This window comes from Ixodes scapularis, unplaced genomic scaffold (assembly GCF_016920785.2).
Source record: "Ixodes scapularis isolate PalLabHiFi unplaced genomic scaffold, ASM1692078v2 PGA_scaffold0__279_contigs__length_252992795, whole genome shotgun sequence".
Classification (NCBI taxonomy): Eukaryota; Metazoa; Arthropoda; class Arachnida; order Ixodida; family Ixodidae; genus Ixodes; species Ixodes scapularis.
The window spans coordinates 160,620,985-160,635,560 of record NW_024609835.1 but is presented as its reverse complement, the minus strand read 5'-3'; positions in this window follow the sequence as shown (position 1 = coordinate 160,635,560).

Genomic DNA, 14,576 nt, shown 5'->3' with positions numbered 1-14,576 from the left:
GGAGGGAAGGGTACTGAGGGTCACGTGTTCTCGGGGGGTCACGTGACATGGGGGTGCGGTCACGTGACTGGTGGGTCACGTGACTGGTGGGTCACGTGACCTCGAGTTCACTTGACCCCAAGGCCACGTGACCCCTCCCCAAGCTCACGTGGGGGGGTCGCGTCACCTCGGGGGGGGGGGGGGGCACGTCACCTTGGGGGTCACGTGACCACCCAGAGAAATTTGTCCGTTAGATTTAGGGGGGAATTTTTCCGCTAAATCTAGAGCGGAAATTTTTCCGCTAGATTTATCGGGGAAACTTTTCCGCTAGATTTAGCGGGGAAACTTTGCCGCTAAATTTATCGGGAAAACTTTTCTTCTAAATTTAGTGGGAAAATGTTTTAGCTAGACTTAGCGGGGAAATTTTTCCCCTAGATTGAGCGGGGACATTTTTCTGCTAGATTCAGCGGTTAAACTTTTCCGCTAGATTTAGCGGGGAAGTTTTTCCGCTAGATTTAGCGGGGAAATATTTCCGCAAGATTTAGCGGGGAAATATTTCCGTTAGATTTAGCGGGGAAATTTACTTATAATGCACCGCGCGGTTACGCCGACGGCGATGGCGAGGCGCTTAAGCCGGAAACGGGCGCCTAAGAGCTGCGCTCTAGAAATGAAAGCCGTTTACAATTGTCTGTAACGCCGGAATAGAGCGCAGCTTTTGAGGAGGATGGAAGGGTACTGAGGGACAGGTGACTCCTCGAGGTCACGTGACCTCAGGGAGGTCTTCTGACGTCAGAGGGGGTCATGTGACCTCAGGGGGGCCGTGTGACGTCAGGGGGCTCACGTGACCTGAGGGGGTCACGTGACCTCAGGGTGGGGTCACGTGAACTCAGGGGGGTCACGTGACCTCAGGGTGGGGTCACGTGATCTTAGGGGGTCGTGTGACGTCAGGGGGCTCACGTGACCTCGGGGGGGTCACGGGACCTTGGGCGGATTACGTGACCTCGAGGTTACACCGACGACGACGCCGATACCACTCAAGCCGGAAACGGGCCCCTAAGAGCTTCGCTCTAAACGGAGGTGCATACCCTCACTTCCTCCACCTTCGTGCCCTACCCCTCCTGCTCCTCAAGAGCTGCACTCTCATTTCTCATTACAGAGATTAGTTAATGCCTTACATTTTAGAGCGTAGCTCTTAGATGCCCATTTCCGGCTTGAGCGACGTCGCCATTGGCGTAACCGCGCGTTGCATTATGGAAAACGATCCAAATTGACGTCACGAGGGTCCAGCGCGTTGTATTATGAGAAACGTCCCATGATGCAAAGCGGGGGTCTCACTAGTTACCCGCGCGTTGCATTATGGGACGTTCCCCATAATGACATCACCGTGATATCACTCATGACGTCACGGTGACGTCATTATAGGACGTCACCATGAAGTTACGAGTGAGGACCCGAGGGTCCGGCGTGTTGCATTACGGGACGAAAGGAGGATGAGGGGGAAGATGAGAGGAGTGGAGAAGGAGGTAGGGTGAAAGGGGAGGAGGGGTATACCCTTCCCTCAGTACCCTCCCCTCCTACTCCTCAAGAGCTGCGCTCTAATTCGGCGTTAAAGGCTCTATCTAATTCGGCGTAAACGTCTTTCATTTTTTAGAGCGCAGCTCTTAGGCGCCCATTCCCGGCTTGAGCGGCGTCGCTGTCGGCTTCGCCGTCGTCGTCGCCGTGGGCGTAACCGTGCTTTGCATTTTGGAACGTCTCCCATATTGACATCACACATGACGTCAAGTGTGGTCCGCGTGTTGCATTATGGGATGTTTCCTATATTAACGTCGCACGCGAAGTCACGTGTGACTTCCCATATTGACGTCCCAGGGAAAAAGAGGAGGAGGAGGGAAGGAGGAGGAGGGAGAAGGAGGAGGGAGGGAAAGAAGGAGGAGAAAAAGAGGAGGGGAAGAAGGAAGGAGAGAAATAGAAGGAGGAAGGAGGAGAAGGAAGGAGGAGGAGGGAGGATAAGGAGGAGGAGGGAGGAGATGATGAGGGACAGGGAGGAGGAGGGAGGAGGGGAGAAGGAAGAGGAGAGAAGGAGGAGGGAGGAGGGAAGATGCCAGCTGCCCGTTGTGCAGGCAAGTTATATCACCATTCAGAAATCACAGAGAGGCACGTAAGAAAACGTGGTGTACTTGTTATCCAAGTGGCCATCTACAGGGATACGGGTCAATGTTGTACCCATCGATCTCTGTGGCTCGTCAGACGAAGTTGGTAAAATGTGTGCCACCAAGGTAGATAACGGCTTGCTGGTGGTGGCTCTGTATCTCTCGCCTACAGTACTCACCATATGTTTCGCCCCAGAAAGAGAAGAACTTCATACCAGTCATGCAGGAAAACATACAATTATCCTGAGGTACGTGCACTCGCTATTTTGCTCTGCAATATCGGGGGAGGACGTTCAAGACTAATACTGAGGAAATCAAAAACGCCGAGCAGACTTCGACAGGGCCGATAGCAAGTAGGATGACATCGAGAGTATCACGTGCTTCGTCAAAGTATTGACTCTAGCGCTGTCTTGTTCTTCAACTTCAACTTCAACTTTGCTGTTTCTCTCAAGGGGTAAGGGGGAGGAAGAAAAGAAAAGCAGTCTGTCGTCGCTTGACAGAGTTTCGGCTCCCTCCTTGATCCTGCCGTCCTGTTTCCTGGCTATATTTCTTTTATCCGGACAAGCGGTGAGCGAGAATACCACATTGTATATATATTGTATTCTCGCTCACCGCTTGTCCGGAAATAGGAAATATAGTTCTCACATCTGGAAGCTCCACTCTGTCTAAGTTTTGTCGGTGCCAGGAAACAGGAGAGCAGGATGAAGGCGGGAGTAGGAGACAACGTTATATATATATATATCTTGGTCACATTGTTTAGCACGGTGTATCGCAAAATCGAAATACCTCAAGAGAGGAAAAGGAGGAGGGGAGGAGCGGAGGGTACGGATAAGGATGAGGGGCGTACCCTCCCCTCAGCACCCTCCCCTCGTTTCCCTCAACAGCTCGCTCTCATTAGGCATTACTGGAGTTGCTAACGTCTTTCATTTTTGTTCTATAGAATATTAACACGATTACGTTACCCTACAACAGGTATAATTATTTTCCAAGTAACTCTAAAAATTGGAACTAGAACATTCCCGGGTCAACCAATTAAACTGTGTCGACAATATTGCCGCGCGCGCGGCAAGCCAAATAGGCAGCGCAGCGGTGGCCTAACGGTCATCGTGCTTGCTCTCCACGCGAAGAGTCAGGGCTCGATTCCTCGGGGTGTCGCGTCTTTTATTTATTCTTGCAATTTAATGTTCTGGTATGTTCGAGAACTCCGTTGCTTGTTCGAGGTACGAATGTTCGTACCTGGAACTCCGACACCCATAACTCCGACGCCTTTCCACGGAGACACCCACGAGAACATCAAGGACTGGCTGCAACACTATGAACGTGTGGCCCGCCATAACAGGTAGACAGCTGAGCAGTGCCTGCAAAACATCTACTTCCCGCTGGAAGGGATTGCAAGGAACTGGCTGGAGAACCTCGAGGCTTCTTTAACTTCGTGGGAGGTGTGTAAGCAAGAACTGAAGAAGACGTTCACCAGCCAATACCGACGCGAGAGGGCCGAAGACATCCTTTGAACCAGAGCCCAAGGCACAAATGAGAGCATCACCAGCTTTGTCGAGGATGTTCTTCGCCTGAGCGCCCGCGCCGAAGAAGCTGCGACACCTGATGAGGGGTGTGAAGAGCGAAATATTCGGCGGTTTTATCCGAACTCCACCGACTACAGTCGACGAGTTCGTCAAAGAGGCAACAAATATAGAACGGGCCTTGCTACCACGCGCCAGACACTACCAACGACACCCTGGCGTAACTACTCTGGCGACATCCGGATCCGACCTTGGCACCACCCTCCCCGGCATCCGTGACACTATTCCTGAAGTCCTCCAGGAGAAATTAAAGAAGCTGCTGTCCGCTGCCGCACGCCCGGCCTCTCTCTCCATCGCCGAGGTTGTGCGGGAAGAAATCCAGAGAGCCATCCAACCACAGGCTCCCGTCGTCGTGGCAGCCACCGAGGAGCCCACGTTCACTTACGCCACAGTGACCTCACGGCCACCGCCTGCTCCTCACACATATGTCGCGCCGCCCCGACGTCAGTCTCTTGCACTGCAGCACGACCGACGCCACGACGACCAGATCCAGTATGCCTGCCAGGAGCAGAGGTCGGCATTTTAGGTCGCCCTCACTCACCCTCACCCTCACAGCCACACTCACATAAGCCCCTCACTCACCCTCACCCTCACAGCTACACTCACCTTCAGCCCCTCACTCACCCTCACCCTCACAGTCACACTCACCTTCAGCCCTTCACTCACCCTCACCGAACCTCACGGCCCTCACGCACTCACTGCCCTCACGGCCCTCACGTTCCTCACTCACACATGGCCCACACGCCACTCACCGCCCTTAGCAAAAACTAATACCTTTGAAATATACCACATTCTAATTTGAGTGTATTTGAAATACAGTTCATAATTGTAAGTACACGAAAAATAGACCGAAAATATAAACTTCTTTTTTTTTTACTTAGTACTAAAATATACTTCTAAAAGCATTTTAAAATACCTTTACTTCAACTACATTTGAAGTTCCCTTCATGCGTTTTGAAATATGCAAATACTAAATTAATAGGCACAAAATAACTTTCACATATATTTCTTGAAATATTTATTTTATTCGTGCAAAATATACTCCAACCCTAAAAAAATGGAGCAATCAAAAATACGTGCAGGATACTCTTAAAATACCTGAAAATCGTAAATACTGTTGTGTTATACTCTAAGTACCTTTTGACTGCAATACTTTGGTAGTTTGACTTAAACTACGAAAATATTGAAAAGCTCCCCTTCTAGAAGTTCGCTTCAAGCAGATATGGAGTACACTGAAGCGCCTAAATACAACATTTGATTAGTTTGTCAACTGAATTGCGCAGCATCGCACTGATAAATCAGCCCAGTTTATGTTATTGTTTCCTTTTTTTCTATCAAGAACACACCTGATCAGTTCCTTGCACACTAATCACAAACGGGGTTCGGGAACTACAACCACATTTGCTGATGCTGGAAAGCTTCAGCAGGTGCTGTGAACAGATACGTTTGGCGTGATTTTGTTAGCACAATGTTAGTTCACTGAACGTGTATACTCACCATTGTACGTGATGTGAATAGTGACTTTGATATAGTGACATTAACTACCATATTGAATAGTCAACTACTAAAAAGGAAAGGCAAAACAACTACTGTAAAATATTTATTTTTCGCGGGATCAATATTTCGCGATTTAGGTCAAAGTTGGAGTTTTGGAATAATTCGCAAATTCTAATTTTCGCGACTCGCTGGGATCGCAATATAGATATTAATGTTTTTACATTTTGCCGGAATTGTTCACGGGACCTATTTTTCGGAATTGTAGGCGATTCGCGAACTTTGCGAGAATTAGGTCCTCACAAAAATAAAGTCGTTTACAGTATTTTAAAGTGAAGCAACTGCCTTGATTCGCTTCGTCCCGAGTGGTGCTACGCAGAGAAGCAATAACATGTATTTTATGAGCCGTTTGTGTGGATATTATTTTAGGGACTGCGCCGAATTGTTATTAGTTGTACCAATGCCTTTTAGTAAGAGATATCGTCCACGAACTTCAAAACACTGTTTTCCCTTTGACAGACTCCCGAGGAGAAGATCGAATACTTGGAACCTTAATAAGCACAGAGGTGGTCACCGAAAAACTTATTACCTTCAGTATGTAGGCTATATAAGGCTCTAGAGCAGTCAACGGGACTGTGAATGAGCTGTTCAGTGCGTCATGGTGTTTGTGTGTGTGTTCGTTTCTAATGTAGCTTTGTGGGATGTATTTAGTAGTGTCTTCAAATACCACTGGGACACCATTTGCTGACAAAACCGAAAATAAAAAAAAATTGTGTAACCGGTTTTTAATGCACGAATGGCATCTTGAGAGTGACGGGATCATATTTTTGGTATATCTAAAATATTTTTGATTCATATTTATAATGTATTTTGAATACCTTACGCGCGTATTTTGAATGCGGCCAAAATAATACAGAATAAATACAAAATGAATATTCGTACTAAATATATTTCAACTTCGTTTGAAGTACGGCCTCTTTTTGCTAAGGGCGCCCTCACGCCACTCACCGCCCTCACGGCCCTCACCTCCCTCACAGCCCTCACCGCCCTCACGGCCCTCACCACCCTCATGACCCTCACGCACTCATAGCCCTCACGCACTCATAGCCCTCACGCCACTCACCGCCCTCACCGCCCTCACGGCCCTCACGCCACTCACCGCCCTCACGCCACTCACCGCCCTCATGCCACTCACCGCCCTCACGCCACTCACCGCCCTCACGCCCCTCATCACCCTTGCATCCCTCACAACCCTCACGCCCCTCACTCACTCATGGCCCTCACGCCACTCAGGCCAGCTTCAGATGGGGCAATTTCGCCTAGAAACTTTACGTCGCAACACCAGCAACACGGGCCGCCCGCGATCACACGCAGCACCCAATTGCTGCAATTTGCCATCGTCATCATAAAATTTTACTTTTCTTGCACTATTTAGACACAATTACGCGTTATAAACGTGTTTTTACGCATTTAAATCTTGTTAAGAATACTAATGCACCTTTCTGAAACAGTTTATTTCCAAAAAACGATCGATTTCAAAACAGAACCAAGTCTTTCGGTGTCATCATCACCGGCACGAGGTGTCACGTGAAAATTTTGCGTCCCTGATTGGATGCAGCCGCTTCAAACGTATTCTAATTGCTCTCAGCTGCTTGCTTATTTCGAGCCGGACCCGATCTCAGCAATTCATATCGATCTAGGGAAAGCTAGAGAACAACCCGCCATTAACACCAAAATTGCTGAGAAAGATGCTCGCTCTGAAGGGGGCCTCACGCACTCACCACCCTCACGCACTCATGGCCCTCACTCACCTCATGCACTCACCGCCCTCACGGCTCTCACGGCCCTCACGCACTCATGGCACCCACACCGCTCACGCACTCATCGCCCTCATACTACTCACGCACTCATGGCACTCACGCCACTCACCGCCCTCACGCCCCTTACGCACTCATGGCCCTCGTACGTACCCCTTACCACCCTCACCGCCCTCATGGCCCACACGGCCCTCACTCACCCTCACACTCATGAATTTCCCTGGTTCAGACACTCACTCACCCTCACCTCACCTGTGAAGATGAGGGTGAGTGAGGGTACGTGAGGGCCCTCATGAGTGAGGTTTGCCGAGGTATGGCCAGGAGCCCCAGGTACCCCGGAAGAACAACGTGTGGCGAACGGCCGACCGACGCTCACTGTGCTACCACTGCGGGGAAGCCGACCTTGTCCACCGACGCTGCCCCTACCGGCAAATAGGGCTGCGTGGCTTATACCCGAACGACCCCCGTCCACGATACGGTGAACGACCGCGGGAGATCGAAGACACCTCTGGCGACCTAAGTCTCCCCCGCCTGCAGCTCACCGCGTGTCCCGGTCGCCGTCGCCACGACGTCCAGCTTCTCCGATGCACCGACCCCAAAATGAAAGCCTGTCGCCCCTCGCTCCTCGCCAGGGAAACTAGGCGCGGCAACCCCTGGAGGTGGAGTTGCCGAAGACGACCGACGCCAAGATTTTCCACGAACGTCGGAGGGCCCCCACTCAAACAACACCAGAGGCCGAAACGCCGCTCCTGCAACGGTGAAGAGTATCCTACACGTCGTTATCGACGGCCACGACGCGTCGGCTCTCATCGACACTGGAGCAGACCACACCGTCCTGAGTGGGGAGTTCTCCCCACGCCTTCGGAAAGTGAAGACGCCGTGGGATGGCCCACAGATACGGACCGCCGAAAGACGTCTCATCACGCCAGTCGGAAGATGCACTGCTCGCGTCGAGATCTACGGCGAGACGTGTCCTGTGAAATTCGTCATTCTACAAGACTGTGCCAGAGACGTCATTCTCGGCATGGACTTTCTGTGTGAATACGGCGCTGTCATCAACCTTGGTACACCTGTTCCGCCTTCAGGGAAGCCCCAAACAGCGAAAGCCGCCGCTTGAGCCGCTGCCCACCACGTGAACCTGCCGCCGCGATCAAGTGTTGTCGTAACCGTCGTGACCGATGCAGTTACCCGCGGCAAAGTTCTTCTGGAGAGAAACCTTCAACTGCTCCTGGGAAGAAGAATAGACACCGCGAGAGGAGTTGCTGAACTCCAGGATGGCCGCACTGTGGTCCTCGTGACAAAATCCCGAAATGAAACGCGACATCTCACGAAAGGTGCAGCCGTGGGCCCATGTCGATGAACTCCGGAACTCCGCCAAAATCGCTTCGATTACTGAAGATTCCTCACTAGCTCAGCAAGACATTACGTCGCCAGCGCAGCTCAATAGTGACCCTAAGCTTCCCGGCCCATAAAGAAGGCAGTTGGTCGACCTCCTCGCCGAGTACACCGACTGCTTTGCGACATCGTCGAAGGTACGTCAAACCGCCGTTGCGAAGCACCGCGTCATTACCGAGGACGACGCGCGCCATGTGCATCGATCGCCGTACAGAGTCTCCGTTAAAGAAAGGGAGGTAATCCAGAAGCAAGTTCAAGAGATGCTGAGCGACGACATAATCCAGCCTTCAAGCAGTCCGTGGGCCTCTCCAGTCGTACTCGTTAAGAAGGACGGAACGCGTAGGTTCTGTGTGGACTACCGGCAGCTAAACGCGGTAACGAAGAGAGACGTCTTCCCACTCCCCCGCATCGACGACACATTAGACCGGCTGTGCCACTGTCGATACCTTTCATCGATGGACCTGACGAGCGGCTACTGGTAAATCGAAGCCGACGAACGGGACCAAGAGAAGACAGCTTTCGACACGCCGGATGGCCTGTACGAGTTCAAGGGGATGCTTTTCGGCCTATGCACGGCGCCAGCAACTTTTCATCGTGTCATGGACACCGTACTGGCAGGACTGAAGGGGCAGAGCTGTCTCGTCTACCTCGACGACGGCGTCGTAGTGTTTCCCGGCGACTTTGACTAGTACTTGCGACGACTCCGAGCTGTTCTTCAAGCCATACGGACCACCGGACTCACCCTCAAACCGTCAAAATGTCGCTTCGCTTATGACGAACTGAAATTCCTAGGTCACGTGATTAGTAACGAAGGCGTTTGCCCGGACCCAGAGACGACTCGCGCTGTCGCAGCATTTCCAGTGCCGACAGACAAGAAGGCCGTGCGCAGATTCTTTGGTCTTTCTGCCTACTATTGGCGCCTCATTCGGCATTTCGCAATGATTTCTGCACCGCTCACAAAGCTCACGAAAGAGGTCGAGAAGTTCGAATGGGCCGAAGAGCAGCAGCAGACATTCGACGACTCAAGCGACGACTCCAGTCTCCTCCTTTTCTCGGACATTTCGATCAGGATGCGGAAACCGAGATTCACACGGACGCAAGTAACGCAGGACTTGGCGTGGCACTGGTTCAACTACAAGAAGGCACCGAGCGAGTCAGATACTGTCCAAGGCGGAGAGAAATTACTCCACAACTGAAATAGAATGCCTTGAGGTCGTCTGGGCAATCCCAAAGTTTCACCCGTACTTGTACGGGAGCCCTTTTCGCGTAGTCACGAACCACCATTCGCTCTGCTGGCTTGCGAACCTCAAGGACACGTCAGGACGCCTCGCTCAATGGAGTCTCCGACTACAAGAGTTCAACATCACTGTGGTCTACAAGTCACGCCGCAAGCACAGCGACGCCGACTGCCTGTCTCGAGCGCCCGTCGAAACACTTCCCGGCAGCAGCGACGACGACGAAGACGAGTGCTTCTTAGGCACGGTGAACACCGACGACATGGCACGACGTCTACGAGACGATCCTGAGCTGCGCGCACTAATAGAGCACCTGGAAGGTCGCGGGAGTACCACGCAACGTGTTTTTTCACGAGCCCTGTCGACCTTCGTCACGCAACAAGGTGTACTCTACAAAGAGAACTTCAGGGACAACAACCAGTCGTGGCTATTGGTAATCCCGACCGACATTCGAGAGGATATCTTCCAATGCTGCCACGACGATCCGACGTCCGGACACCTTGGTTACAGCCGGACACTGGCCCGTATTCGTGAAAAGTATTACTGGCCCAAGTTCCCTAAGACCGTTTACCAATACACACGATAATTCCACGAATGCCAGCGACGCAAGAAACCTCCGACGAGGCCGGCCGGAATCCTGCAGCCGATTTTTCCTCCAACTGCACCCTTCCAGCAGATCGTAATGGATCTATTTGGCCCTTTTCCGTCGTCGACGTCGGGGAATCGCTGGATCACCTTTGCTACAGATGATCTCACGCGGTGCGCCGAAACGAAAGCCCTTCCTTCAGGAACTGCTGTGGAAGTTGCCCAGTTTTTCATCGCGTCCATCGTCTTCCGGCACGGCGCTCCAGAAGTTCTGAATACAGATCGCGTATCATCGTTCATGGCAAAGCTAATCCAAGAGCTCCTCCGACTCAGTCAGACTAGCCATCGTGGTACAACTGTGTACCACCCGCAGACCAATGGACTGACGGAGCGACTCCACAAGACAATCGCGGACAGGATCTCTATGTATCTCGACGTAGAGCACAAGACGTGGGACGAGGTGTTGCCCTACGTCACGTTCGCTTACAATACGGCGGAACAAGAGACCACAAGATTCCGACCCTTCCAGCTGGTACATGGTCGGAAAGTAATGACCATGCTGGACACGATGCTGCCGCATGAGCTAGCTTACAGTGAGAGCGACGACGTCCCGGTGGTTGCTCAACGGGCCCAAGAAGTCCGCCAGCTCGCCCGACTTCTGATTCAAGACCAGCAACGCGTCGACGCGGGTCGTACAACCTTCGTCGCAGGGACGTCCACTTCCAGCCCGGAGACAGGGTGTGGGTGTGGACACCCATCCGTCGTCGTGGCCTCAGTGAGAAATTGCTAAAACGGTACTTTGGACCATACGAGGTACTTCGTCGCCTCGGGGAGCTGAACTACGAGGTGATGCCCGACAGAGCAAGAACATGATCACGCCGCCCACTACGACCTGAGGTCGTCCACGTCGTTCGTCTAAAGCCGTACTACGCTCGATAGCACTGTGGACCTTATGTGTGTCAGAAGACTCCTTACTTTGCAGTTACTTTTTATATGCTTTGTTTTCATTGGCGTTGCATCGGGGCGATGGACTCTTTAAAGGGGGGAGTAATGCCGCGCTCGCAGATGGCCAAATAGGCAGCGCGGCCGTGGCCTAACGGTTATCGTGCTTGCTTCCCACGCGAAGAGCCAGGGTTCGATTCCTGGGGGTGAGGCGTCTTTTATTCTTCCAAGTTAATGTTCTGGTACATTCGACAACTATGTTGCTTGTTCGAAGTACGAATTTTCTAGTCTCGGAACTTTCTAGGTTAGTTATTCACAGTCCGCCGCTAACTTAACGCCGCCACTCGAACGCCCGAGTTTCGCGGAGCGGCGCTATTCTAGTAATCGCCGTTTCAACTAGTGGCTCACTTGATGGCCATTCCCAATCTCCGTACCGGGGGAAGGAAAAGTAGCAGAACCGCCGCTAGGGGCCCCTGACTCTGCGAATCACGGACTCATATCGTCAAAACCGCGTATTTTTCTTCTTTTTTTTTTGTGCGTTTTGTTCGCATTTTAGCAGCGCCTTTAAGATTTCTTCTCAACGATACATTATAAAAATGTCTTTGTTATCAGTTTTAAAGGCGCAAGCAAAACGCAAAAAAAAAAACGATTCTGACGATGAGTTTTTCGATTCGCAAAGTTAGGCGGACTTATTTGTAGTCACCTGCAACTGTGTTTAAAACTATCATTCCGGGGTCACAAAAACCAGTTTAAACACAAAAAAATAGCACTACCGAGGCGCCAACGCAAGTCGGTTAGCGATCACTCTATGACGCACGTTAGTGAATTACAATTCACCGCTTTGAGGGCAGCGGTACATGCGCGCAAACACAGCAAAGTGCCGCGGCGTGAAGTAAAAGTTCCTAGCTTTGGTTGTTCATCCCGCTAAAAATGCCTGGGAACAGACGAGCTGTGGTCTTATTCGCGTGCCGCTTCGGTTTTTTTATACATCTTGAGAATCTGGTAGTGAATGTCTTATCGTCGACTTTATTCGCATGACTTAAAATAGCCGCGGCATGCTTCCAGCAGTAATTCGGACTTTCTAAGAGGACTTTCCCGAGTTCAAGAAGTGCGTGCAACAGCGCACGAAAATAACTTTTTAGCAATATAGCATCTCCATCTGTGCCCGAATAGCTCTGACTTTCAAGAGCGAGTGAGAACATAAATAAAACCAAGCATTTATCTTGAGACGGATGTCATTGACGACGTCGTCTTGCAGTTGCGAGACGCACTTCGCTGTCGAAAAACGTTCTTATGCCTGGATTATCTCCTCCACCCCGGAGAACTGTACACTGGCAACCTTTCTTTGGAAAGGTTCGCCTCCCTAAAAAAGGTATTCACCGTTTCTCAACTATCAGAAAGCCGCAATACTATTGCAGCGCGGCTGGAGTAGAATTTTAGCGTGTTCGTCACCATTATAACCGGACCCGTACTGCCATGGAGGGCGGCTTTGCGCTAGAGCACGGAGCCACCAGTATTTTTCCGCCGCGCCTTCTGGCCAGCCGAACAGGACTGTTCCGATAGCCTCAAATATAGTTTGACACAACCCGTATGCTCCACGCAATTTTCAATAAGAGAACTATGAAGTACCGCATCGTACCTGAATGATCGGTTTTTCGTTTACGAGCCCCATGAAGGCCGATTTTCAATACGTTTGGCGCGCTTCTTTCTCTGTTTGACTGCTAGCAATGATCTTTTTTGAAGATGTCTTGTTAGTAACGAAGCGAGTGACACTGGCTCACGCCAATGCAGGTTGGACTTGCTATTTCGTGCTGTCCTATAGTCGGTGACAGGGTGAAATTTTAGGGCGATGAAAGGGAAGGCTGGGGAGGGGAAGCAGATGAATTGCTGGAGACGAAAGGAGGAAACAGCCGCCTCTCTAAACCATTCCGCTTGCTTCCTCCTCCCCAGCGTTCCTTTCACTCGCCCTGAACTCTGAATTTCTAGCTGTTGTTTTTTTCTTATAACATCTTGTTTTGATTTTGTTTTTTTACAACACCCGCAGCCGTATCACGTCGCCTGTGACGCTATACGGGTGCGGGATGCTACGACTTGGTGGGAACCGGGCCTTAGAGGGAAGCCAATGCCCATCCAAGTGTAGAAGGGAACAACAAAACGCTCGAGTTCGTCCTTTTCCTTGCGTAGTAAAATCGGGTTGGAGCAGGCAAGGCATTATAAAGGAGCGACCAGGCGCTGGCGCACCTGCCTCCACTATTTGACTGTTTCAGCGAAAAAAGTTTAGAACCTGGGGAGAAATTACTTTGACGTTGATTTTTATAATTTATTCGTCTTTTTTAGGCCGTGCTCTATATCATCCATTGTGATTTTATAGGCAAGCAGAGCAACTGATAAAAAAAATGTCCATACTTGTTTTGTTTTCCTGTAGTTTAAACCACGCCTTGTTTATTAAAATCAAAAAACGGCCTCAACGAAAAAAATTGTATACACTTTTTTTCATTATTTTTAGTATCTTTCTTCACTTCATAATATTACCAATATAAGTGGAAAAATAGGTTACGCCTTCTTGTAGAACTACTGAGTTAGATCCCAACCACTGCCCGTTTGGATTCTGATTATCATCATACAAGAGCGCGATAAAGGGACCATAAAACTGGTCTTTTCATCATTGTCAAATACTTGCAACTCATAACTCATAAACGCGCGTTAGATTTTGTGGCCACGCTCGAGCAGTCGCAAAACATGTTGAAAAACAAGTTGCTCTTGGCCCTTTAAATAGAAAAAAAAAGCGGTCACGAGTTTAAGTCCCTATTATGTGTTGTCTGTTTTCCTATTTTCGCTGTCCTATGAAGTACGTATGCTGTTTTCCTACCAGCTCGCCTGCCAGATGTATTTCTTGCAGATGATCGGCCTGCCAACTATCATTACAGCAATGCGCTGCAGTTAATGAACGGTGCACGCGCCGCACTCCGCATATTGACAGAGTTCGGCTGTTCCCGTCACCGCAGTGATTGAACCAGAGGCAAAATCTGAATGTCCCGCAATGCATCGACTGCGGCCAAGCCCAAGTGCAGTGCTCACGCAGTGCTTGAGTCCAACACACGAACCACATTCAAATATCAGTCACCGCAGTTCAGACGGTATACCCGTGCCATATCAAAATCGCGATTTCCCGAAACTGCGTCAGCAAACCTTGCGTAGGAGCGACTGCAAAAAAAAAAAAGAAAAGAAAGTTCACTTGTACTTTTAAACCTGTGCCGCAAAAAAAACAAAAGTCGCAGTTTAGGGGCTTTGCATGCGAGAATGCAATTTTCATACTTCTGTCAGCATGCGTCTTTAATGTGCTTAATCTTTAAATTCAGCATCGTTTTATGGCCCCTTTTATTACTATTGCACGATGCG